Here is a 25681-nt window from a genome sequence, read left to right on the forward strand (position 1 = left end):
CGCCACACTCACGGTCGTTTCTATGCCTGCGCCCCACTCACAATCGTTTCTATGCCTGCGCCCATTGTTGCAGCCACAGTGTCAGTCCATCTCCTTGAGGGCTTTCCTCTTCTTTGCTGCCCCTCCACTTGACCAAGCACGATGTCCTCTAGGGACTCTTCTCTCCTGACAACCTGGTCAAAGTACGTGAGGTGAAGTCTTGCCAGCCCTGCCTCTAAGGAGCACTCTGCCCATACTTCTTCGAAGACAGATCAGTTTGTCCTTTTAGCACTCCAGGGCACTTTCAATATTCTTCACCAGCTCCACAGTTCAAATGCATCGATTCTTCTCTCGCCCTTATTTCATGTCCAACTACCGCATGCATATGAAGCCATTGAGAATACCATGGCGTGGGTCTTAGTCTTCAAAGTAATATCTTTGCTTTCCAACACTCTAGAGAAGTCTTGTGCAGCAGATCTACCCAATGCAATGTGTCTTTTGATCTCTTGACTGCTACTTCCATGAGCTCTGATTGTGGATCCAAATAAGGCAAAATTCCTTGATAACACCAACTTTGTCCCCATAAATTATCATTAATCTGGTTATAGCCTTGATATGATGAGGGAGGCTTCATTCGGGGTATGACCTATTATTATAAACTGACTATATGGACGTTAGCTCATTTCTACTGCTGGATTTGAATCCTGCATCTGGTTAGTCAAGCTCCTGTTATATCACCTGCTGATGCCAGGAGTCATCAGCAGATCCTCAACCTTGAATTCATTTGGCCAATTAATCCAGCTTGGCATCCATCAGCCTGTGATTTTCCTGCTTTCTGGTCACCAGTCCCTGCAGTTACAATGATCAGGAGGAGCCTTCTGCTTACACCTGACCCATGGACTTGAACCCAACTGGACTTACACAGTGTGACCCACTTCTTGATATAAATATCTTTTATATATAGACACATATAAGAATCACTGGTTTCACTTCTCTAGAGAACCCAACCTAACACAAAAGGCGACCACAAGCCTATTTGTGCCTACTTGATTATCTGTGGCTTAATGACTAATCTCTAGAGAACAATTTCACATGGGTTTCACCATCTGTGTTGAAAAATATGTGACACTGTTCACTGCAGATTAATAAGTAAGCACGAGTGAGCCTGTGTTCACCTTGCATAGTGGGACTCCTTCTCTGTCAGGGAGAGTCAATTGGATAAGAGGCTTTGATTATGTAGGTAGGTGTTGCGGAGTTGGGAGAGAGACAGGGGCCAGCTACATCTAGAAGCAGAATCTTTGATGTGGTGAAAAGAGGTGAAATTGTTCACTGTAAATTAATAAGTAATCACAAGTAAGCCCATTTACCTTGCTTATTGGGTAATCTACCCCTGCCTACAGATGAAAACATTGACCAAAATCAAGGATGCAGGAATTGATGGAATGCCAAATGAAATGTTTCCACAGGCAGATGAAGCACTGGAAGCACTCACTATTCTACACCAGGAAATTTGGAAAATTAGCACTTGGATAACTAACTGGAAAAGAGCCATATTTGTCCTATTCCAAATAAAGGTAGCCCAACATAATGATCAAATTATAGAACAATATCATTGCTATCACGTACAAGTAAAATTTTGCTGAAGATCATCCAACAATGGTTTCAGCAGTACATTGTTGGGACGCTGCCAGAGGATCAGACTGGATTCAGAAAAGGACATGGAACAAGGGATAGCATTGCTGACCTCAGATGGATCGTGGTTGAAAGCAGAGAATACCAGAAAGATGTTTACTTGTGTTTCACTAACTATGCCAAAGGATTCGACTGTGAGGATTCAAACAAACCTGTATAACCTTAGAAGAATGAGAATTCCAGAAACTTTCATTGTGCTCATTTGGAACTAGCACGTGGACCAAGAGGCAGTTGTGTAAACAGAGCAAAGGAATATTGCAGAATATCCCAGAAAAGGTGCGCATCAGGGTTGTTTCCTGTCACCATGCTTATTCACTCTCTGTACTGAGCAAATCATCAGAGGAGCTGGATATGAAGGCGAACACGGGGGTGACTTTGCGGAGCAATGGAGGGTGGCTTCGGCTCAGATTTCGGGAACTCCGGGGGCGGGAAGCTGGACCCCGGTGTCATCATGGAGCAGGTGAAAGTACAGATTGCCGTCGCCAACGCGCAGGAGTTGCTACAGAGGATGACGGACAAGTGCTTCCGGAAGTGCATAGGAAAGCCTGGGGGCTCCCTGGACAATTCTGAGCAGAAGTGCATCGCCATGTGCATGGACCGCTACATGGACGCCTGGAACATGGTATCCGGTGCCTACAACTCGCGGTTGCAGCCATGAGCGGGCCAACATGTAACGAGGACCCTCCAGGAGCCCCTCCCTCCAACCCCCATGCCCTTATCCATAAACATTCTGAGACGGGACTGCGAAGAAGCGTGGTTCTGTAGCGCCTGGACTGCCCCTCACTGGACACTGAACCTCACCCTGTCCGCCTCCAGTGTAAATTGTGTCTGGGGACCCAGTGCCTTCCTAACATGCTGGCAGCTCAGGGTCAGGCCGCGGAGAACCCCTTTGTGCTCCAAGGTCGACTTCATGCCCCATGCAACCCTTCTTGTTTGGACTTTGGTGGGAGGGTGGGGCGGGCAGGCCAGAGCCGACTTGGGCTCACCTGAGCCAAATCCACTTAGGCTGTGAAATAAACTGCTGACAAGCGAAAAAAAAAAAAAAGAAGAAGATGAACACGGTGTCAGGATTGGAGGAAGGCTTATTGACCACCTGCCATAGGCAGATGCCATAACCTTGTTTACTGAAAGCTAGGAGGACTTGAGGCACTTGCTGATGAAGATCAAAGATTGCAGCCCTCAAGATGGATCACAATGCAGTGTAAAGAAGACCCAAATCCTCACAACTGGACAAATAAGTAACATGATGATAACTGGAGAAAAGGTCGAAGTTGTCAACCATTTTGCCTTACTTGGATCCACAATCGATGCTCAGGGAAGCAGCAGTCAAGAGGTAAAAAGATGAGTTGCATTATGTAAATCTCCTGCGCAACACTTCTTTAGAGTATTGAAGAGCAAGGATATTACTTTGAGGACTAAGGTGTGTCTGACCCAAGCCATGGTATTTTCCATCGTATGCATGTGAAAGTTGGACATTGAATAATGAAGACCGAAGAGGAATGCATCTGAACTGTGATGTGGAGAAGAATATTGGAAGTACCATGGACTGCTAATAAGACTAACAAATCTGTCCTGGAAAAAGTATGCCCAGAGTGCTCCTTAGAGGGTAGACTTGGTCTTACATGCTTTGGGAAGGATGGGAAGACTGGGTCTTACATACTTTGGACATGTTGCCCGGAGAGACCAGTGCCTGGAGAAAGACATCCTGCTGGGTAAAGTGGAGGGGCAGCAAAAGAGAGGAAAGCCCTCAACTAGTGGATTGACACAGTGGCTGCAACAAGGGGCTCAAACACAAACAATTACGAGGGTGGCTCGGGAGCAGGTAGTGTTTCAGTCTGTTGGGCATAGGGTCACTGTGGGTCAGAACAGACTCGATGACACCTAACAACAACAACATAATGTGAACATAACTTTTATATGTACTGGAAAACCCAAAAAACCTTGTGATTCACCCTACTGCAGTACTCACTCACTGACGTGACCTGGAGCTGAACCTGCAATGTGTGTTGTTGGATATGTAACTGTGCTCTCGGGGCCCTCCTTCCTGGCTATGGTTTACGGGAAGAGCCGTGCTGATGACAGGGTGAGGATCACAGCCTCTCTCAGATGCAGACCCCGTAGGAAAGCCTCTGCATAAACATCAATCACAGCTAGAAGGATTCCATCCTTCTCTCCTCATGCTTAGTCAAGATGTGCATTGTGTTTGCAGGGCAAATTAATTCAGACACCAATTTTTAAACGTCAGCCCTGTGATCATCCAAAGGCCATATGATTGATTGGAATTCTTCATGACTAAATGACATTTATCACAGAGAGCATCACTCTTAGAACAATATTTTTTCATTAACAAACAAACAAACAATGGATGCATTAATTTTTCATTGAAAGAGACATAGTGAACCGCAATATATAAGAATTGCTTGAGTAGCCCTTTATCTTGCTTTCCCCCCACAAATCAACCCTAAGACAATCACTTGGGTGCACACAGCTGACTTGGCGATCACAGGAAGGAAGCCCGGAAGGCAGGTACTTCGATGAGAGTGTCACCACTTGGTAATAGGTGGTCAAATTCATTGGGGCTCTGCTGAGAGATGGGGTGGAGCCTACCTCAGAATCTCCTAAGGCAGGCTGGAGAATTTTCACCATGCACCTCCCCCACTTGACCCACCCCATTGACTCAGGGTTGTCCCCAGGATCCATCTTTCCTGAGGCCAGAGAATGTCCTCCACAGAGGAACATAGGTACAACCCATTGGCAGGTAACCACGCTCCCAACTTCCTCTTTACGCTAGGCTTGAGGCCCCTTCGTTGCTAAGGTTCCCTGTACTCCCACTGTGGTACCCCGCAATCCATAATGCTCATGGTGGACCCACTCGGTCTCTATGCCTTGCTCAGCATAGACCCTGCCACAGGGGCATCAATCGGTAGTTCCCAATGACTGCAATGTACTTGGCATCAGACGAGATTGAGCACCTTCAGGGTCTATGGGCATGGACAATGTGACTTACTGGGACGCCACCGCCTGCCCCTGCTGCGAACACACACACACACTCCACATCACTCCTACTCAAGGGCCAACTCTTTTTTTGAAATCATTTTATTGGGGCTCATAAAGCTCTTATCACAATCCATACAGCCATCCATTGTGTCAAGTACCTTTGTACATATGTTGCCATCACCATTTTCTTTCTACTTGAGCCCTCGGTATCAGCTTCTTATTTTCTCCCTCCCTCCTTCCCTCCCTCCCTCATGAAAGCTTGATAACTTATAAATGTTTATTTTTTCATGTCTTACACTGACTGATGTCTCCCTTCACCTACTTTTCTGTTATCTGTCCCCCTGGGGGGGATTATATCTAGATCATTGTGATTGAGAGCCCCATAAAACTGAGTGGGGACTCCTGAGTTCAAGCACCACTTCAATCTATCCAGATCTCCCAGCTAAAAGTCTCAGCTCACCAGTGTTGGGCAAGACTGACCCCTCAGCAAGAATTAGGAAACGCTTCTGATGACCAAAGTGTGTGAAGAAGCTGTGAATAAACAGACCTTGGCCAGTTGACACTGGGGAGAGATCAGTGCCCACTAGAACTAGTCACGTTGAGGATTATTTTCAACTCCCCTTTTGCTGTTATGCCTCACCTTTATCTGCCTTTATCAATACCAAAAAATCCCTTTTGTTAGCTTCCTATAGTTACTATAACTAAGTAGCACCCACTTTACAGCTTAAAACCATATACATTTGTTATTTCAAAGTCGTGTCGGCTGGACGTCCCCAGAATGAGGAGTCCATGTGGTTGGGTTCCTTCTAGAGGCCTCATGTGATGTGTGAGTCCAGGTAAACTAGAAAAACAGTAATACTTGTGAGAAAGAATTTTATATCAAAGAGCAATTGTGCAGGCCAGTAGGCGGAAAGCCTTATGAATCCCAGTGGTGGTGGAAGCATCGCAGCGCTGGCAGGGCTCTCCATGTGGCTCCTTCAGTTCTGGGGCTCTGGTCTAGCTCCATGTGTCTTCTCAACAGGAATGTCTCCCAGGTAGCAGGGTTGGGGTTCCAAGAAGGAGTCATCACCAGGAGTTCAAGGCCAGAGCCCATGAGAAGGAGAAGACTGAGTGAAGGGTTATGTGGAATTGAGAGGAAGTCTTAGAGACGAGGCAAGCATGAAGCCGAGTTCTTCAATCTGGCAATACATTATGGAATGTGGCTATCTCAACTTTGGGGCCATGAGCTCTCTAACATTCTAATAACAAGAATGGCTTACTAGCTGATGAAGAGTTGAGAACCCTGGACCACTTAGAGCCAGCATGCCTATTTCAATTTGCTAGGATCCAGGAGACGGAGCTCCAAATGGGAAGAACAAGATCCAGGCTGAGAATTGCAGGGATGGATAAAGCTTAACATCTGATCCAGAGATGAAACATATCGGCATGTTGGTTCCTGCCTCTAACCCTTCTCTGTGCTTAAATACTGCATCTGTTTATATTTCCGTCACTCGTTTATGCAGTGGTGCAAGCCCAGCTACCCAGCAGGAACTCTGCCAGATGTTGCCGACAGACCTTTGATCAGCTTCTGCTGGAGTCCACCCCCGTTCTTCTCCACCTCTACCAGGAGCAGCCCTGTTGCCACGGGGCGTTGTGGCTGACTCTCAAGACTATATGGCAGCGCAAAAGCCGAGCCAGTGTGTTCTGGAACAGAATGGAGGTGGCAGGGTGTGGCCTCGGAGGCAGATCCAGGAAAGCAGGAAGACTGTCGTGTTGGCTTGGTGACTGTATCAGCCTCCCCAGGTGTCTTGTGGCCAGTTCACTTGAGCCAACTCACTCTTCTTCTCTTTGTCCTTCTCCTCCCCCTTCTCTCATTCCTCCTCCTTTCCCACCACCTCCTCCTTTCTTCTTCTCCCTCTTCCTCTCCTTCTCTTCCTCCTCCTCTTCCTCCTCCGTCGTCATCATCATCGTAATAGCTTTACTGGGTTGTAATTCACATACCATCCAATTCACCCATTTGTGGTATATAATTGGATAGTCACATAGTTACACAATAATCACCACAATCAATTTTAGAGCATTTTCTTCGGTTCCCCAAAAGCATTGCCCCTTTAACTATCATTCCACAGCCCCCTTCATGCCTCTGAGCCCACTAGTCTACGCTATCGATGGCTTTGGCGGTGCTGGACATTCCATTATAAAAGAAGTCATACAATGTGTGGTATTCTGTGCCTGGCTTCTTTCACTCAGCCTAACATTTTTGAGGTTCATTCATGTTATATCATGTGTCTGAGCATTATTGCTTTGTCAGACTCACATTCACTTACACACTCACCTCTATCCGCATACAACCACACTCACATATTGCATGGATAGACCGCAGCTCGCTTATCCATTCATCTGCCGGTGGACACTTGAGTTGTTTCCACTGCAGCTCTGTGTCTTCAGTTCTGCTCTCCCACCCAAAAAAGCACTAGTGGTCGATGGTAGATGGGGCAATGGCTTTGCCCAACTTGGCACCAGTTCTGTGATGCTGCTACTTGTGCCTCCCTTCCGTCTCATCATGGAAACATCCCCATCCCCTGTGATGTGTCCTACCATTCTCATCTCTGGGGAGGCTATGGCCAGAGATGGTCGCTGTGGGTACCATCAGAGGACCCACAGCCCGAGAGGGGAGCCAGGGCTGATCCCAGTCACTGACGATGTTGTGCATCAGACAAATCCTATGGAAGCATTGTCAACAGCTCTACTCTGCCCAGGAGGGCCAAACACAAACCTCACTTACCCCATCTTTCTGGCCCTGAAGACCTGGATACGTTCATCTATCTCCTCCCACACTGTCCAGTCAGAGCCCTCCAAACCCCAGAATGATCTGGGGCCTGCCCCAGGGTGGGGGAAGGAGAATGACACCTGGTGCCATTTTTTATTGTGTCACATTAACACCAAGATTTTAAGGCTGGGGTTGATGGCCTCATCCCAAAACTATCATTATCAAATTTTCAGACTCTCCATGGTCATGTAAAATTCTCACTTGTTGGAAGGTGAATTTTGAGAATGATGAGTGCAACGAATGTATAAGGGTGCTTTGCTCAATTGATGTATGTACGGATTGTGATAAGAGTTGTATGAGCCCCAATAAAAAGATTTATTAATTTAAAAAAGAGAAATTTTAAAAAATTCTCACTTCTCTCCTTACCTCACCAAATCCCACTAAAACCAGTTTATTCCTTCTGTGCTCTCACTGGGAAATTGATGAAAGTATTATGTAACAATGGTTTAGTATCAGGTCCATTGGGAATTAAACTTTGACAAAGGGGGAGAAGCTACTCACTGTAATTTAGACACTATAAGACACACACTCACCAATCCACACACTTACATGCCCACACGCTCTTACATCACTTGTCAAACACATATACACACTCACCAACACACACACGGTGTTGACCTGTTCATATGAGTCATGAAAAGTCCTCTAAGATTGTGAAGAAAGGAAGGGCTGGCAGACAGTGGGTACTCCTGAGGATAACGGCACTTTCATTAAATTACCCCAAGCAGTCCAGAGCCACCCAGATTATATTTTAGAGTCATGGATGAAACACAGAGGGAGAAAACCAAAGTCCAGCTGGCCAGAGGTTTGGCGATGGGTCAGAACGGTCTCAGTGATAAGCGAAGTCTAATGTTGTTGCTGTGTGTCCTGGAGTCCACTTTTGACTCAGTGTAATCCTGTGGCAAAGAAGAGCCACCCCCATAGGATTGTCTTTCTTTTTTTTTTTTTTTTCGTTTAACAGTTTTATTGGCACCTAATTTACAGAGCATACAATTCAATCGGTCAGTCATTCAATCATATCAAGGAGAACTGGACAATCGTTACCACATCAGTTTTACACCACCCCCTGCCCCATGGTTGCATCGCCTTTAAAATGAGGTGTGCAATCATGTCAGCCCAAGGAGCAGGCTCTACATGAGCATCGAATGAGCAGATGAGGTGATCTCCCGCCGGTAGCCGGAAGCAAGAAAACTGAAGGAAACTCTCTGAAGCAACAAAGTGCTCCCAGAGTCAGGGAGGTGTATTCAGAGGTTTGAAAGGATAGGAGGCTCAATAATGAGGGTATGCACTTTCGTCCAGTAGCTGGAACAGGCCAGGGTGAGAATATGCCCAAAGCCCTCTGTAAATCTGGCCGCGTCATCTCACACAGGTCTCGAGACGGCCAGCCTAGGACAGGCTTCTGTCATCCCCCAGTGTGTCTGACAACACCCGTGCTCAGGCAAGGACTGACCCTCAGTTTCTAATAAGTGAGAAGCCGGCTCCCAAGCCAAGTCTCTAGCCTGCACACCAGCCCCACTGCTCCTCCAGGAAGCTGGGGGCTGGAATATGCATGACATTCCTCACATACCAGGCTCCTGAGAAGGCAGGCTCCCCAAACAGTCCACCTGAGCATGGAGAACCTCCCCACACACTGGGGTCTGGTCTCTTCCCCGGAAGTCTTCACAGAATCACCAAGGTGAGTTGGAGAACAACTGCCAGAGGATGTCAGTTCTACAGGCAAAGAAGTTTCTGGGTCTTCATCCTTGTTCTAAACAGTGCTCAGCAGACCACAGATAACACTCTGCATAAAGATAGCAAACCAATCTTATTGAATTATGAATTGCTACAATATCTGTACAAGCTCCCAGTAAAATGATTGAAAAGCAAACAAACAAACAAAAAGATAGCAAACCAGTTCCTTGTGGAACTCCATTTTAAAATTAGCTTTAAACCCAAGGCCTAAGTGGCCAGTCTCAAACAGAGTGTATAAGAACTCAGGGTGGGATGTGGTGGGGCTTCCACCTCAGTCTCCCTTCAAAATGTGCATTCATTTCCTGAGAGTTACGACAAATTCCTGTAGGCACGGTGGACTGAAACAGAAATGTCCATCTTTTCTCACAGCTCTGGAGGCCAGTGTCTGAAGTCGTGGTGTTCACAGAACTGTACTCTCTGATGGCTCCACGGGAGGGTTCTTGTTCACCTATTTCAGCTTTCGGTAGCTCCAGGTGTTCCTTGGCTTGTGACAATATAACTGGACAATTCCTGCCTCCAAGGTCATATAGCCTTCTCTTCTCCCTGAGTCCTTTTCTGCCTCTCCTAAGGATCCCAGGCACTGGATTGATGGCCTCCACAGGAAACCCAGAAAGGACTCGGTGGGTTCAACACTGGGCTTCGCCAAGCCAGCGGTGCACACCCAACAGCTGCTCTGTGGGACAGAGGTGAAGCTGTCTGCTCTTGTGGAAATGCATTGTCTCAGCAACCCTATGCAATGAGCCAAAATCGACTCCATTACAATGAGTTAGTTCTTGTTTTTCAGGTAAACCCAGAATGACTTCATCCTTAATTAATTACATCTGCAAAGGCCCATTTTCCAAATATAGTTACATCCTCATTTTCTGAGGATTAGGGCATAGACATCTTGTTGAAGTCCACCATTTATCCCAATATGAGTCCCTCTTGGGGCCCCCAAATCTACAACCATTCCATGTGCAAAATAAACTTCACTCCATCCCAACATGCCCAGTATTGACTCTTTAAGTCCCCGACATCATGTAAATTTCATCAGCTCAAAAGTTTCAATCTTATCACCTAACTTATCTAAATCGCATTTGGGTAACATGCTGGGTATGATCTGCCCTCTTCATATGTGGACCTCTATGAGACTAGAAAACAAGTTACCTGCCTCCACAATAGAATGGTGAGACAGGCATTGACCTTCCCATTCTGCAGGTTCTTAGTCCAGAGCCAACTCACAGCTCAATGGGGATAATTCCATCCAGCACTCCACCCCATGGGCCCACAGAGCAGGTTCAGAATGAGTCATTTCCATGAAGATGCAGCTCCTGCCCATCAGGTTGCACCAGTACTTGGGAAACCCCAGAGCTGAGAACATTCTGATGAAGTATTTATGAGGATCTGTGCTCAGGCAGGCTACGGATCTGATTTGCTATGGGCTGATGTGGAGGGGAATTCTGGGATAGCCTGAGCTGGAGTCATCCCCACCTTATTGAATCTCAACCAGAGCAGTACCCCTGTGGTCTTCAAAGGAAAGCTGACTCAGACCAAGAAATAACTCCTAGAACCACATGATCCTGAAAGAGTCCTCCGTAATTCCCATTCCTGGGTGTGAGCCAGGCAGAAAAGCTGAAGTCATACATACTCTAGGATCTTGCAGAAGCTGTAGGAATTTTAACCACTGAGAGAGGAGGACCACCGCCTATCAAGTTGCCATACTGTTGCTCTCTATGATGCTGGAAGCAAGGCCACCTGTGTTTCAAATACCAGTGTCTTTAGTGGACGGGTTTCAGTGGAACACGACCGCCTATGGAAATCCATATATGACAACAGACTATTATTACCTGATGTAGTGCCAGAAGATGAGTCCATCGGTTGGAAGTGATTTCAACGTACACGGTGATCAGAGTGATGGATTCAAACATACCAATGACCATGCAGGTCAAGACAGTGTTTCACTGTCATGCTCATGAGGTCATCCTGAGTCAGAGTGGATTCAATGGCAACTAGGAACAATAACAACAGAGAGGAGGAGAGCAAGCATCTTTTAGCATAAAAGGCCTGGGAAGATAGTTATTTTGTCCTCAGTAAAAGATAGGTCAGCTGGTGCAACCACAGACATCTTTAATTAATCAACACTTCATGAGAATCCACTAGGCTCTTTGTGCTGCCCACATTGGCAGCCAAGTGCCCGCTTCCACCTATAATGGGTCCAGATTCCACACTTTTTTCTTCTGCAATAAGTCTGCACCACTGATTGGCCAAACCATCCAGCCACTGGCTGTCCTCAGGCAGTGGAGCTAGGCAGTCATAGGTGGAAAGCCTGGACCCTGGCTCGTCTCAGGTCTTGTCTGGCCTAATTGTCACCCTTGTTTTACACCTTTATTCTTTCTGTTGGAAAGGCACTGTTGGGCTATCAAAGTTGTTTTATGAGAGAATATATGGGGATTCAAATATGGATTAAAAGCAAGCTAAAGCCAGATGAAAGGAAAGGAAACAGATACTCATTGCATTGGACAATAATAGCTCCGCTATTTGGGATGTATATGGAGGCCTTGGCTTTAAAAGAACTTTCTCTGAGTGACAGATTGGGGGTTTCGGAGTTGCTGATAGAAGAATTGATTCAGCGTGTGTAGCTTCATCAAGGACTGAGAGAAAGTAGAGTCATTCATAGGGGAACAGAGAGGACACGCCATTTATCTATGTTCTCTGGAGCCGTTTAGTCCAGTGGCTCTCCAGCCCTGCAGTGCCAGCAGAGAGGAGGGAAGTGTTCATCCTCACTAAATGGTGTTCAGATCCCTGGGTGGCACAATGGTAAACACTGCATTACTAACTGAAGGTTGGTAGTTCAAATCTACCAGAGGTTCCTTGGTGATAAGATATGGCAATTTGCTTTCTTGAAAGTCCTGTCAATGGAGCAGTTCTCATCTGCGCACATGAAGCTGACATGAGCTGGAACCCATTAGCAATGAAAACAAACATTGCTCATGGACTTTTTCTAACCCATTGGAACAAATGCAGGTTCATTCAATCTTTAACTACGAAGAATGTTCATCTCAGGTTCCACCCATACTTGATTCCCTAAACAGTTGTCAGAAATGGAACTCCAACATCCTAAAGCTCGTGTGTCTCACTACGAATGCTTTTGGTGTTTGGTGGAAAACAAATGGAGAATCTTTTACCCTCCTAAATCAATGCAGGGCCTTCCACTTTGAAGTGTCTATCTTGAAATAGTGACTACTACGGTTGTGTGCCACTTAGTAGATTCTGACCCTTAGTGACTCCATGTGGCAGAGTAGAACTCACTCCTACGTTTTTAGACAGAATTTTTATTGCAATAAATCTCTATGTCTCCTTCCCTAGGAGCGGCTGGGTAGGTGTGAACTACCAACCTTTTGGATAGGAACTGAACAATGAACCGTAGAACTCCCAGGACACCTTAACTAGCCTTGAGTTTCAGCTTCTTCTCAAGGCTTCCAATGAGCCAGAGTCCTTTGTCTTCTGCAGTGGCCAAATCGTGTTTGCTCTCTCCATGCAAAGTGACCCAGCATGTGAACCTCCAAATTGACAGAATCAGGACAGAGCCTCCAAGTTGACAGAATCAGCGACCTGCAATGAAAGGCAGAAACATGGAATCATGTCACCAGTGTATACGTATTACAAAAGACAGACAGAAGCCATGTTTTAGGAATGAGAGAGAGTGTTCTATGCTCCCCTGTCTCTAGGAACTGCTAACATAGAGAACTGGTACCTCAGGAGAAATCTGAAGCTGGCCTGGCAGGTCACAAAGGAAAAGCCAGCCCAGGACAAAACCCTGCCTCTCCTGGAGACCCAACTCCATAGCTTCTTCCTATCTGAATTCAGTGGACGCTATCAACAGAATTACCTTATGCCCTAGCGGGATTGTTTAAGAAGTTCTCTATCCTAAAACAATAATGATATCACTAAGGTGAACCAGAGACATAGATAATCCATAGATAGATTAATTGATTTGGGGCTTGAACTTAATTCTAGTCCCAATCTAAAACCATCTAAGACATGGTCCTCCTTGATGCCTGTCCTCGTGAAGAGATCACTGGAGATAGGCATGCTATATATAGCAAAATGTGGTGAAGAAACTCGATAGTGTCCGACTATCAGAAAGAATAGCATCTGAGGTCTTAAAGGCTTGTCTCAAAACAAGCGCCCATCTGAAGCAAGGTGCCAACTTGAATAATAACCTGCCAAGTGCAGTAGGAAGACACAGAATGCAGATGCTGTCTCTGGGTACAGGGAGGCCAGGGCTGCTGGTGTGCCCCTCTCTCTGGGCAGGATGGAACGTGATAGGCATGGGCCGCTGGATTAGAAGGGGTGAGTTGCATCCCATAAGCTTGGTTATCGCTTCAATTCCTCCCACATTAACTCTATGTGCACTTTGGTTCCCACCCAACCATCTCAGGCCTTCGGAAAAGAAAAGGAACAAGGAGGTCTTCAAATTCACTTCATCGCTTCCTGAGGGGGCCTGTTGTCTGAAGAACAGCTCAGGGACTGCCTGACAATCAGAACTTGACTCCAGGACTCTGCTGCAAAGGTTGGAAATTCCAGGTGGGGGTGGCGGGGGGACTCTCTGCCTGTGTCTACCTTTTTAGGCAGCCACCTTTCTTTATCTCTATCTTATCTCTCAAACAGTTTGGTACATTATCCACATATCACAAAATTCAATAGTTCAATCACATAGAGAAAAGTTATACAATTATTATTACAATCCATTTCAGAGCATTTTATTCTTTCTTGTACTCCTCATTATTTGGTACCCATTTTCCCTAACCTCCCCCCCTATGCCCCCAAGAAACGATCAATCCAGTTACTGTCTCTAGATTTATCCATCCTGGATTTCATGTACAGAAAAACAACAAAAAACTGACATCAATAATAAAGTAAAATGGAGGAAAAACCCAATAAAAAAGAAAGTAGAAAGTATTAAAGACTAAAATGAGGACAGACAACAGAAAAGTGGGTGAAGGGAGATGTTGGATAGTGTAAAACATGACAAAATAATAATAATTTACAAATTATCGAGTGTTGGTGAGGGAGGAGCTGATACCAAGGGCTCAAGTTGAAAGAAAATGTTTTGAGAATGATGAGGGTAATGAATGTACAAATGTGCTTGACACAATGGATGTATGCATGGATTGTGATAAGAGTTGTAAGAGCCCCAATCAAATGATTTTTAAAAAAACTAGAATGAATTTTAAAAAGGTCAAAAGGGAGATCAAATGACAAAGTATTAGATTTGAACAGAACTGCATCTGCACCAATACATTTTCCAATGCAGTCTGCACGATAGGAAAGCTATTCACTGCCTAGCGAGGGCAGAGGGGATGCACCAGACCTTAATCTACATGAATTTCCTGTTCACTTTTTAAAAATGTAACTTGAGACAGCTTTTAAATGAGTCAGAAGGGAGATCAAGTGATAGGATATTGCATTTTAACCTAAGTCTGCCACAACTGATTTTACCATGCTCTCTGTCTGATAATGAGACTATTCACCTCCCACTATAATCATAGGGAATTCACCCTAGACCTTAAGCTGTATGAGGGCACTGAAAATGGATTTTCTGCATTGGCTGTCATCAATAGCCTTCTGCAAACCAGGTATTCACACTTTAAGCTCTGATACCATTCCCTCCTTCAGATTTGGATTATAATTTTCACAATCCTTGGAACACACCCTTGGTGTGCTTCTTCCATGTGGACTTACTCAGTGAAATATGAGCTATATATAACACGAGCATTTAAGGAGTGCTCATTTTTCTTCTTCAAACTAACACACACACAGATATACAATGAACTTAAAAAAATCCTAATTTTGAAAGACACTAAGAAAAATGTATGTCCATCTTTTCCAGGTTGACTAAAGAACAGGCCAACCCAATGAATGATCATTTTAAGGAGCTTATAGGGACCAAAAGGAGGAAGTCAACCTGAGCATGAAATAAAAGAAAGATATCAGCCGGGTTTGGTGACAATCAGTAGCACTGATGATTCTTCTGAGGTTATGTCATTTTTATATTAAAAAATTTTTAATCCTGTGCATTTAAAATGGTAGCAATATTTCATCATGAACAAAGAGACAGAGTTACTCCTCATGGTCATGCATGACAATTTCCATTACACAGGGTATCCAACCAGTCTGGACACACAAGGTGAATTATACACAGCACCATTAAGAACATCTTCAATCTGAAAAATGATAAAATCATGTTATATGTGCTTTAAGAGTTTGTGGTCACCCCAAAGACCAAGTGAAAAACCTGTGAATGTGAAATGAGAGGACAAGCCCACAATCCACATATTGCTGTTTTTGTGATGCTGGTTGCCAAGAAGTTGATTCCATTCAAAGTAACCTCATATAATGAGGAGTCATGGTGTAGTGGGTTATGCATTGAGCTGCTTGCCAACCACTCGCCACTCCTCAGAAGAAAGAGGAGTCTTTCTTTCCTGAAAAGATTTACAGTCTGAGGTCCCACAGTGGCAATCCTACTAGTCTGTCTTATAGGCTGGCTATGAATTGGAATTGACTCAATGGCAGTGAATTTGGCTGGTTTTTTGGTTTATGCATAATAGGATAAAACTTTGGCCAATCCAGTGCCATCTCTAAAACCGTTATGGTTGAGTCTATGTTGAGTATTGTGTCAATCCATCTCATTGAAAGTTTCCCTCTCTCTTCTCTTCTGTTGCCGCTCTCTTCTGCCAAACATGATGTCCTGTTCTAGCAACCAGTCTCTTATTATAACATAGCCAAAGTCAATGAGTCAAAGACCCCTCCTCTTTAATTCTAAGAAACATTCTGGTTGTACTGCACAAAGACTGATGTGCTTGTTTCTCTGGTCAACATTTGTGGATTAGAAAGTCTTTGCCAACACCGCAGCTAGAACATCTCAATTCTCTAGTTTCCCTTTTCTTTGTCCAGCTCCCACCTGCTTACGGGGTGATGGAATAGACCAAACTTTCAGTCACGCACACCTTAGTCATCAAAGTGCCATCTTTGCATGCCGTGTTTCATTTGCTTTCTTAGCTTCTACTTGCATGGACACTGTTGACCAAGTAGAATGAAATCTTCGACAGCATCACATTCTTTTACTTAATGTACACAGACTGAATATGTAAGGTGAAAGGATACAACCTTCACACACCTCTCTCAATTTTTAAACACATCGTGTCCCATTGTTCTGTTCAAACAACAGCCTTGACCATGTATAGGTTATGCATGCACACTTGTGTGCACCTGTCCCGTGGATTTTGATCTTCGCTTCAGCTGAAGTGATGTTTGCCTTTTGCCTCACCTTTTTTCCTTAAAACTAGCCAGATAAGAATTATGTCCTACTATATGAGGATACGTTAAAAATTGTTGCTATTAGGTTCTACTTCATATGCATATATGTTTATTCCAAACAAAACATGTCTCTGTTACCAGAGGTGGCTGAAGACAAGTTCTCTCAGTAACACACACTTGGGCTAATCTCATGAGGAGCCTTCAAAAGTAAGGTCAAATCAAAACAGTGGCTTAATGGGATCTTTGGCCACAATTAAATTCAGAACAAGTCAGCTCCAAAGATTAGAGTGACATATTTGGGAATCCGAAGGTATAATCTTGATATATTTTTCTGGAAGGACACAGGGTGATCATGGGGACATATTAGGAAGAAGTTTTAAGAAAAAGGGTAAGAAAAGGGCCAGAAGATTGGCACTGGGTTTTTTTTCCCCTAATGACAACAATGCTCATTCTTGGAAGACAGCAAGGGCTGTCTTCTGAGAATTTTGTTGGGAAACCTTACCCCATCCACTCTACAGTCCTGATCTTGCCCCTTCAGACTTCTCTTTGTTTCACAAGCTCAGCGAACATTCACGAGGAACAAGATTGAGTCCCTCAAGCATGCTAGCATTGCTGTTTGGGTGTGGTAGATATAAAAGAGTGTAGAATTCTCGGGGGGGAAGTTGAAAAGATTGAAACACTGCCTTCAGTATGGATTGCAACTTAATGTAAAGAAAACAAAAATCCTCACAAATAGACTAATACACAACATCATGTTAAACAGAGAAAAGATTGATGTTGTCAAAAGATTTCAGATATACTCAAATATAAGCTGACCCAAATACCTAACAAGGCACCTACTTTTACTACAAAAACTGCATTAAAAATGTTCTTATACACAAGTATATAGGGTACTTGGATCCATAATCAATGCTCATGAGGAAAGCAGTCAAGAACTCAAACAACTTGATTTCATTGAGTAAACGTCCTGTACAAAACGTCCTATAAAGTGCAAAGGAGCAACCGTGTCACTTTGAAGACTGAAGTGCACCTGACCCAAGCCATGATAAGTTCAGTCACCTCATCGGCATGCAAAAGCTGGACAGTGGATACAGAAGACAGGAGAAGAATTGGTGCATTTGAACGATCATGCTGGCGAAGTTTGTTGAAAGTTCCATGGACTGACAGTGAACAAAATCATCTCTCTTGGAGAAAATACATTCACAATGCTCCTTACAAGTGAGGATGACTTTGTCTCTCATACTTACCAGATGGACCAGCCCCCAGACAAGGACATCCTGATTGGTAAAGTAAAGGGTCAACAAAAACGAAGAAAAACTTCAATAAGATGAATTGACATAGTGGCTGCAACAGTGGTGTGATAGTTACATAATCTATTGTCAATCTGAGACTGAAGAGTGAAGGGGTGGACTTTAGCCTGTCAATCAGGTCGCCGTTTGATGATCTCATTTGGAGGTGCTAAGGATATAAATAGATCACTGGAGGCGGGATACAAGCTCACTCCCCATGAGACATTCCTGTGGACAAGCGACATGGAGTTACACTGGTGCCCTCGAGCTGAAGGAACCACGTGGAGTCCCCTGCCAGCAGATGCTGGCACTGCCACTGGATCCACAAGACTTTCCACCAGTTGGCCTGTGATCTTCCTGCATTCAGCATCATTACATGTGTCATGTTGAGTCTGAAGAGGAATTTATAGATTGGTATCAGACATATGGGCTAATATCAGACTTATGGACTTGACCTGAACAGGGATATTTTTTCAGTATTCAATTTCTCTTGTATATAGAGCTTTGTCTACACATATGAGTGTCTATGAATTTGTTTCTCTAGTCTCCCCATTCTAACACAAATAGACTCAACATAACAATGTGAGGATGGTGTGGGATTGGGTAATGTTTCATTCTATTGTGTTTAGTTTCACTATGAGTTGGAACCAACCCATCAAGACCTAACAACAGGCATATAGAATGACCCCTCATCAATATTACTTAAGGAGTCCATTCTGAATCACAGGATTCTGAAACTTGAACCTGCTTACCTGTTGGCATATGCCCCTCTGCCCCCACAACCTCTTCCCAAGACCTAAAGTCAGTGGTTCTCAGCCTGTGGGTTGAGACCGCTTTGGGAGTCGAACAACCCTTTCACAGGGGTTGCCCAATTCATAACAGTAGCAAAATTACAGTTGTGAAGTAGCAACGAAAATAATTTTGTGGTTGTGTGGTCACCACAACCTGAGGAACTGTATTAAAGGGTTGCGGCATTAGGAAGGTAGAGAACCACTGTGCTAAGCCCCAAGTCTTCTTGATCTCTGCTGCATGTCAGCAAGCACGGATTTTCAGACTCTTCTGCTAGTGTGGTTGTACAAGAACAATGGCTCACGTTTGTGACGTGTTTGTGTGTGCAAGTGCTTTTTCCCTTACAAGTGCTTCCTTGTGTGCTATTTAATGTAAAAGATTGTTACCTGTTGGCATTGACTGGTGTCCCCACAAATAGGCAATGGCAGTTATGCCTGTGAAGATGACTATTAGAAAATAGGGTCTTTGAAGATGATGCCAATTATGTTTTATACATAAGCATATGGAGTGTTTGGTGATGGTCTTTTGAACCCAGTTGTTGGGCCAAACACAGACTGATTGCTGTTCTGGAATAGATGTGCGTACAGTTATGGAGGAGGTACATGGGGTTAAATCTGTTAGACTTCAGTAATGTAATTTACTTTCCATAATAAAATGTAAGGTAGACTAATAGAAGGATTTTCATCTCATGTCCTATAATAAAATTACCTTCCATAACTATAACCCATAGTCACCTTTCAGGTCTTGAAATGAACTCATCCTGAAGGCACAACTTTCAGACAAATAAAAGGTCCAAGAGAGGAACAATAACACTATTGAGGTTTGCCCACCTTCTAATAATCAACCATTTGAGATCAAAAGGACAGCATTTACGCAATAACAAAATTCAGAAGTGCTAACTAAGAAGGAGGAATGTACACAGAAAACACAGGGAGGAAGTAGGATCAGTAGCACTGCATTGTGGAGATTATAATCAAGAGCATCAAGTAAAATTCATATGAATTATGGAATGAAAAACAGGTACTCTGTAAACATGCACCTGGTTCATTTTTTTAAAATTAATTACCTCCAATAATTACAAGACAGTGAATAAATTAACATGGCTCTTATAGTCTTTGTAACTTCCACCAAATGACTTTTTCCTGATGGGTCTGGGTGAAAGAAGGTGAAGGGAAATGATCAAATTATAAGATTCACTAATGAGTGATGATTCACAGAGATGGCTGTGATCATAAAAAAACCTGGAACTCCAATGTGGCAACTGGTAGAGTTCATTGTTTGTTTGACGTGAACTCTTATGTCCTTGAAGACTCCAAGTCCATTGCAGTTTTACTTTTCCTCCTTTTTCAGTCACTCAGTCTAATACTTAGTTCTGAGGGGTAAGAAATCTAGAGGGTCCCTCACCCCCATGAAGCAATTTTTATTTTATTTATTTGTTTGTTTTTATTGGTTTTTTGTGTTAAACCCTCCAATATCTTGCTCCCTCTTGCCCTCCCCTTTCTTCCTGTTCCCACCCAACCCCAGTGTGAAAACTGGTCAGTTTGGTCATCGTGCTGGCTATGACATGAGCCATCTCGGCAGCAGAAGTTGGGATGTTGTGATCATCACACAAGAAGAGTCAGGAATGGCGTCTCTTGGACCTTGAGATCCCTTCACATTGAACCTTCTCCACGCAGAGACTGGAAGCTGTGATAACAGAGGGACAGCAGCAGAACCAAGAGCCAAAGCACAAGACAGAATAGTAGGTTCCCAGCCCATGGAGCAGGTAAGCTGAGTGCCTTCAGCTAGAAGATAAAAACTAGAACAGAGCACCTTCTAGGTGAGGCTTTTGATGGAGTGAAGTATTCTTTGGGGACTTATCAGCAGTGCTAAAAGATCTTCGTAACACCACCCAAACCAAGCAGGGGTCAGGCTAAGGGGCTGAGAGCCAGAGAGAGGCCTGACTATGGGCATGGCTGGAAAAACACTATCCAGACCAAAGAACTGTATGCGTAGTATTTCTGATATCAAACTGTAACCGGTTAACTTCCCCAATAAACCCTACATTCAGGAGAATGGTCTAAGAGTTCTGTGTGGCCATTGCAATAAATTGCTGAGAAAAGGAGTGGCTTGGGAAGGACAAGAAACTATGAGGGGGGCTCAATATGTTCATGGAAGAATGGACTTAAGAGATAATGGAAATTATCCATGAACTTTTTGAGGCCTCTTTGTAGAAAAGAAGAGCCTGGAATGGGGCTAGAGAGAAGTGAGAAAAATACTTGAGCTTAAACTAAAAAGTACCGCCTAGATTTCACTAACAATGAGTAACACTGCTGGCTCATTTGATCCTAGAAAGTTTTGATGGGACAGGGAACTTTTAAAAATTCCTGCACATTTGAAATGGTAAAGGGATATGTAATAATCAATAATAAACCCAGCTACAAAAAGAGGTAAGGGATGTAGAGAAATTGGAGAAGGCCAGGAATCACATATTCTATGTGTTTTCCCAAAGAGTCATGCCACAGTGTGGAGAGCCTCCTGTCCTTGAGCCTCAGTGTCTCAGTACCACCAACCCTGGGTTTGGCTGTTGCCTCCTGTGGAGCCGTCACTGTTTCTTAAGTCAGACAGACCCAAATTCTCTCCCACATCCTTCTCAGATGTTGTCAGAGAGCCAGGGTTCCCTGTCCAGCCGTCAAGAGTCTCTGCCTGCCCTGATTCTTACCTAGATCAGTTCTGCATGAACAAATGTTTCCCCTTTAAAACTAAATGGAATGAATGCACCTGCACTTTTCCCATGAGCAGGAGACATGTTGCAATAAAGAAGGTTTCCGTAGTGCCTCTATTCCTCTAATGCACACGGAACTCTCCTGCTACGGTGGGTGGGATGGCAACAGCCCACACTTCTAGTGAATACGACATTGTTTTAAAATAGTGTCTTTCATGGGTAGTGGGCGAACAGGGCACTAACCCACCCAAGGGGAGGGTATTGTTTATATCTCCACAGAGAAAGAGGGACCAGACTTCAACCCAGTTCTCCAAGATGTGAATGCAACATACTGGCATGAAGCAGGGAACCAGTAGAGAGGTCTGAGGGGCCGGCCTCAATCCCAACTCCATGGACAGCTGCCCCTCTCCCCAGAAGAATTTACTTCAGAGGACAGACTGAAGCTATAGCTCAGGGAGAGGGTACTGTCTGATCTGAGTGCACATGAGCCAATGAAGGGGGAGGAAGAGAGAATGGAGCACATCCTGGCCCACCAAGCCTTGAGGATGATATCCTTGCTCAGAGCAGCCAATGCACAGAGAGGACCATATGGCCAGTCCCACTACAAGACACGACATCCTTCACTGACAAATAGCCCTACAAGGGACAACACTGGGGACACAGTGTGGGAATTGCACCCTATCTGACCCCACCACATTGAGGCAAAACACTAAGGACGTGCAACAGAACAGCAAGGGGAGCAGAGCAAGGAAGTCCCAAGGGAATATCAAAAATAGACTTTGGGGCTAGGGCGTGGCACCCCATCAGACTGACTGGAAAACATTCCTAAAGGTCAACAAACAGACCTCGAACTATTTACAGGTTTTTCTTTTTTGCCATAGGTTTTTGGTTGTTGTTTTCTTTTCTTTTGTTGCTTTTTTTGTTCTGTCTTGGTTTTTATGCATATTATTAGCTCTTCAGGTCTATCTAGATAAGACAGGCGGGATAAACAATCTGGAGGAGAAAACAACTGGACTGACGGTTCTGGGGGGACATGGGAGAGGGGGAGGTGGAGGAAAGGAAGTGGGTGTTAACAAACCCAGGGACAAGGGAACAACAAGTGATCCAAAATTAGTGGCAAGGAGAGTGTAGGAGGCCTGGTAGAGCTTGATCAAGGGCAATGTAACAGAGAGGAATGTCTGGAACCCAGATGAAGGCTGAGCATGATAGTGGGGTAAGAGGAAAGTCAAAGGAAATAGAAGAAAGAACTAGGAGGCAAAGGGCATTTATAGAGGTCTTAATAAAAGTATGTACATATACAAATATATTTATATATGATGATGGGAAAATAGATCTATGTGCATATATTTATAGGTTTTGTATTAAGGTAGCAGATGGACATTGGAGCTCCACTCAAGTACTCCCTCAACGCAAGAACACTTTGTTCTATTAAACTGGCATTCCATGATGCTCACCTTCTCAACATGATCACTGAAGACTATGTGGGTACATAAGCAAATGTGATGAAGAAAGCTGATGGTGCCCAGCTATCAAAAGATGGAGCATCTGGGGTCTTAAAGACTTGAAGATAAACAAGTGACCATCTAGCTGAGAAGCAACAAAGCCTACATGGAAGAAGCACACCAGCCTGTGTGATCATGAGGTGTCTATGGGATCAGATATCAGGCATCAAAGAATAAAAAATCCTATCAGTGTGAATGAGGGGGAGTGCAGAGTGGGGGCCCAAGGCCCATCTGTAAGCAACTGGACATCCCCTTACAGAAGGGTCTCAGGGAGGAGACAAGCCAGTCAAGGTGCAATATAGCACTGATGAAACATGCAACTTTCCTCTAGTTCCTAAATGCTTCCTCCTCATGCCCCACCCCTACCCATTATCATGATCTCAACACTCCCTTTCAAGTATGGCTAGACCAGAGGATGTATACTGGTACAGATAGGATGATCCCTTCAGGACCAGTGGTGAGAGTGGCAATACTGGAGGGTGAAGGGAAGGTGGGGTAGAGAGGGGGAACCAATTACAAGGATCTACATATAACCCCCTCCCTGGGGAACGGACAACAGAAAAGTAAGTAAGTAAAGGGAGATGTGGGACAGTGTAAGTCATGACAAAATAATAATAATTTATAAATTATCAAGGGTTCGTGAGGGAGAGTGGGCGGGGAGGGAGGTGAATAAATGAGCTCATACCAAGGGCTCAAACAGAAAGCAAATGTTTTGAGAATGATGACGGCAACCAATGTACAAATGTGCTTGACACAATGGATGTATGTATGGATTGTGATGAGTTGTATGAGCCCCCAATAAAATGATTTTTAAATAAATAAATATAGTGTCTTTGAAAATGGTATCAATTATGTTGTTACATGAAGTCAAATTGAAGGAAGGTAGGTCCATGACAGTTAATTTATGTGTCCATGTGACTGGATTATGATTCTCAATTGTTTGGCGAAACACTACTGTGGTTACATAAGGTTACATCAGTTTGTTTTGTGTAAAGGAGATTACCTTCCATAATAAAAATGTACAGGTAATGTAATTTTTTTACCATTAGGAAATCAATCCATCTGTTGAATACCTTTAAAGACAAAATGGGAATCTTTCTAGGAGATACTTTGCCTCAATAAAACACAAGACAGTTTATGCAAAAGTGTAGTTATAACAAAATCTGGATGACATTAAAAAGGATAAGAATTTCAGAACACTTCCTTGTGCTCATGTGGAACCTGTATACAAACCAAGAGGCAGTTGTTCGAACAGAACAAGGGAACAAAGTTGTATACTTTGATCATACTTATTCAATCTGAGCAAATAATTGGAGAAGTTTTGCCTTCAGTCTACGAAGAACATGACCTCTGAGCTGGCGGAAGGCTTATGAACAACCTGCAATATGGAGATGACACGACCTTGCTTGCTGAAAGTAGAGAGGACTTGAAAAACTTGCTGATGAGAAGTGCAGTCTTCTTTACATTGCATCTCACTGTAAAGAAAGTTAAAACCCTCACATCTGGACCAAAACGTAACATCATGATAAATGGAGAAAAGATTGAAGTTTTAATGGATTTTATTTTATTTGGCTCCACGGTTAATGCTCATGGAAACAGCAGTTAAGAAATCAAATGACATCTTGCATTGGGAAAATCTGCTGCATAATACGTCTTTAAAGTTTTAGAGAGTAAAATTTCATCTTAAATCCATGGTATTCTCAATGACCTCATATGCATGTGAAAGTTGAACAATGAATAAGGAAGACAGAAGAAGGATTGACATGGTTGAATTATGGTATTGGCGAAAAATATTTAAAATATCATGAACTGCCAGAACAAAAGTCATCTGTTTTGAAAAGTTACAGCCAGAATGGTCCTTAAAAGTAAGAATGACAAGCCTTCGTCTCATGTACTTTGGACATTATTAGGAGAAAACAGTCCCTGGAAAAGGACATCATACATGGTAAAGGAGAGTCAAAACCAAATGTACTGTCATTGAGTTGAGGCCAACTCATAGCAACCCTTTAAGACAGGCTAGATCTGCCCCTGTGAGTTTTTGAGACTGTAGAGTGTAGAATGGCTAGTGGTTTTGAACTAATGAACTTGCAGTTAGCAGCCCAATGCATAACCACTATACCATCGTGGGGCAGTGAAGAGGAAGACCCTGGATGCGATGGATTGACACAATGGCTGCAACCATGGGCTCAAATATAACAATTCACAGGACGGGGCAATATTTTGTTCTGTTATACACAGCATTGTTATGAGTCAGAACTGACTCAAAGGCCCCTGACAATAACATGCTTTGCTTCCAATCTACAAATATATATTTTGGCAGAACTTTAACCACAGTCTTCCCATCATCTGACCCAGGGAACTTAAAATGAAAGATGAAATCATGCAGGAGTCTCTAGTTGACTTATTTAAGATGGCTCCTCTAGCCATAGTCTCTGTTATTACTCCCACCCAACAACCTTTTGTTGACGGGGCTGGGGTCTGGGTAAGAGAAGGTGGGAGGAAGACACTGACAGGATTTGGCTGTGCATGATTGTTAATAGGGTTAATTAAGATTGACATCCTAAAGAATATAAAATTAGCTACCTCAGAAGCAGGAAGGGGATTGCACTACCAGCAAGAGAGAAGAGCCAGGAGGGAAGTGTGAACTTTGAACTCCAAGATACTGACTGGCACATTGAAACTCCTTGCTTCAGGAGACAACTGTGACACCAGTATCAGCAGAACCAAGCTCCAGAGCACGAGATAGAGTGGTGGACTTCCCAGTTGAGGGAGTTAGTTTATTGTGCCAGCCTGGCCGATAAACACATGTGGGATTAATTGAAGGGCAGAGAGATAAATGCCTTGGTGAGCCTCGCCTTTCTAGTTCTTGAGTCTCTTGTTTTCTGATAGT

General features: G+C 43.9%; 1 pseudogene; it reads left to right on the top strand.

The window, feature by feature from the left end:
* Positions 1-2044: 2044 nt before the first annotated feature.
* Positions 2045-2694, top strand: LOC142441321 (mitochondrial import inner membrane translocase subunit Tim13 pseudogene; annotated as a pseudogene).
* The last annotated feature ends 22987 nt before the right edge of the window (positions 2695-25681 follow it).

This window comes from Tenrec ecaudatus, chromosome 2, assembly GCF_050624435.1.
Source record: "Tenrec ecaudatus isolate mTenEca1 chromosome 2, mTenEca1.hap1, whole genome shotgun sequence".
Lineage (NCBI taxonomy): Eukaryota > Metazoa > Chordata > Mammalia > Afrosoricida > Tenrecidae > Tenrec > Tenrec ecaudatus.